Genomic DNA, 2,544 nt, shown 5'->3' on the forward strand with positions numbered 1-2,544 from the left:
GAAAAACCAATGTCAACCTTTTGACTGTCAACCCAATGCTTGTGTTGACCTTAAGCATGTCGACAACTTCAGTGGTTGACCCAATGTATGTCGACCTTTCCTGTTTCCCCAGCCCCGGAGGGGGGCAGCCATGAAGGTGGCGACTATGTATTGGCGCTTCTATCATTCCTAATTTGGGATACGGTCACTAGGTCTACAGCATGATGGTCGACAAGCATTAGGTGGACACCATTAGGTTGACATGGGTTAGGTCGACAGGGTCATTAGGTCGACCTGGGGAAGGTTGACAGTCAATAGGTCAACATGGGTTTTTTTCACATTGTGGTTGAGCCGAGATGTGCCGACAGGCGTTATTTCATGCCCTACCATCCACTAGGGCAGGGGTGGGGAACCTCCGGCCCAGAGGCCATATGCGGCCCCCGTAGCCAGTCTGAGTGGCCCTCCCAACCGCCCAGCGGCTTTGCCGGGAGTCAAGTACAGGGGAATTCTCGCGAGAGGTCGGTAGTTCTTGCGATATTCCAGCAGCCCCATTCAGCGGCAGCCGCCGGAGCGTGGGACGGCTGCAGCAGGACAATTTGTATGAAAATTTTTTACATATGGCCCCCGAAGGATTTTTTCCCCATACAAACGGTCCTTGGCACAAAAAAGGTTCCCCACCCCTGCACTAGGGTGTGGTGGGAGAATAAAATAGTGTGCCCTGCGTGAACCATGCGAGGGGACGCGGTGTTACGGTTCAGTGTCCATGACTAAACCCCATATCGACCTAATGCTTGTTTAGACCTAATGACCCTGTTGACCTAACCCATGTCGACCTAAAGTCATGTCAACCTTTCTGCATGTCAAACATCTTGTCGGCCATCCTGCTGTCTACCCAATGATCCATACACCCTAATTTATTGGCGCTTAATTCCATATATTATAGGAGTATTGGTTGGTTTGAGCTATATGCTGTAAGGGGGTTGGCGGTCCCCCTTGTTAGCTGCTGCTCCTATTTCTCACCACAGGGGGCAGTCTTGCAGCTTTCCTTCTGCATGGCTGCACCTTCTGTGTGAATACTATACAGACAGAAGGTGCAACTAATTACTAATGCTAACGAGCCCCTTACACTGTGCACATTGCTAGCAATTATGGCCCCCATACACTATTCGATTTGGGCATGATTTCACCCGTGCACATCAGATCAGAGTCGGACGGGCTGCACATAAGATTTGCTAAATCTTGGGGCGGCGCAGGGAACCAGGCAAGGGAAGATGCTGCGGGCAGCACCAGCGGCGGGAGCAGTGGAGCACTTAAAAAAAATGCCCATACAAAGGAATAGGCAGCCATTGATTGGCTGAGACCTCTCTCAGCCAATCATTGATTGGCTGAGAGAGGTCTCAGCCAATCAGTGGCTGTCCATTCATATACAGTATATGGACTTTTTTTAAGTGGGCCTTTGGGGACATTGCTGAATTTTTTTTTCCCTATAATGGTGTTCACTAATTTGTGCAAAACATTAGCAGTGCCCAAAGTCATTTTCACCGGTCCACATTAGCAGTGCCCAAAGTCATTTTCACCGGTCCACAAACAGCATACACAGCTCCCTGTCTATAGCCCACTGGCCTACTGCCCTCTGGCCCACTTACTAGCGTCAGGAGCCCTGAGCCCTTGCACTAACGAGTTATAAGAATGTGTGACACACGTGTGCCTGATTACTGGAAGCACTTGCTCCAACACCTGGACAGGACCTACATGGATGGGATTCTCCAGTATTTCTCTAATGGTGCGTACAGACGGAGCAATAGGATCGCTGGCAATATATTGCTCAGTGTCCTGTTTTCATCAGCGACCAGAGATGATCGCTGATGAAAATTACACTGCCGGGAGAAGAAGCAGTGGAAGTCGCTGCATGCTCCTCCGACCAGCGACCATTAGGGGGCTGAAAACGGGAGCGCGCACCCGGCAATTTATCGCCCGCGCACACTACAATTGCTGGCAATATGGTAGCTCAGCGATATATGCTGAAGTCCCCCCGGTGTGTACACAGCTTAAGAGTCCTAAACCCGGGTAGTTTTGTCCTGGGGAAACTGAACAACTGTGTCCTATTCTGCAAACACCCAGGGTGGCATCCGGACTGGACTGCCACTAATATATTAGTATTTGGGGTCTCCCTCTGGCTGGGCCAATGATGGAGATGTAATCTGTTCCCTGGAGCTTATATATCAGATCATTCTAGCCCATTACAATATAGCAAGAGGGGAAGCGGAACCTGTTCTGGGGTAACTGGGTCCCATCTGACTGCAATGTTGGGTTCTTAAACTACACTGATATTACCACCCAAAGGAAAGAGAATGACGTGAGTGCGGGTGTAACAATGGCTGAGTGACCAGGGGACACACAAGGCCAGAAAAAAAAAAAAAAAGTTGAATGTTAGGGTACAACTAGGGTTCGGGTCTCGCCTAACGTTCTCAGTTCCCAAAATACTGTTATTAAAAGCCCTGGTTTCTGAAAGAGGTGAGTTACAGAAGACAGCACACAAACTCTGCCACATGACGCACCAGGCAC

This window comes from Crinia signifera, chromosome 3, assembly GCF_055691185.1.
Source record: "Crinia signifera chromosome 3, ASM5569118v1, whole genome shotgun sequence".
In the NCBI taxonomy this organism is placed as follows: Eukaryota; Metazoa; Chordata; class Amphibia; order Anura; family Myobatrachidae; genus Crinia; species Crinia signifera.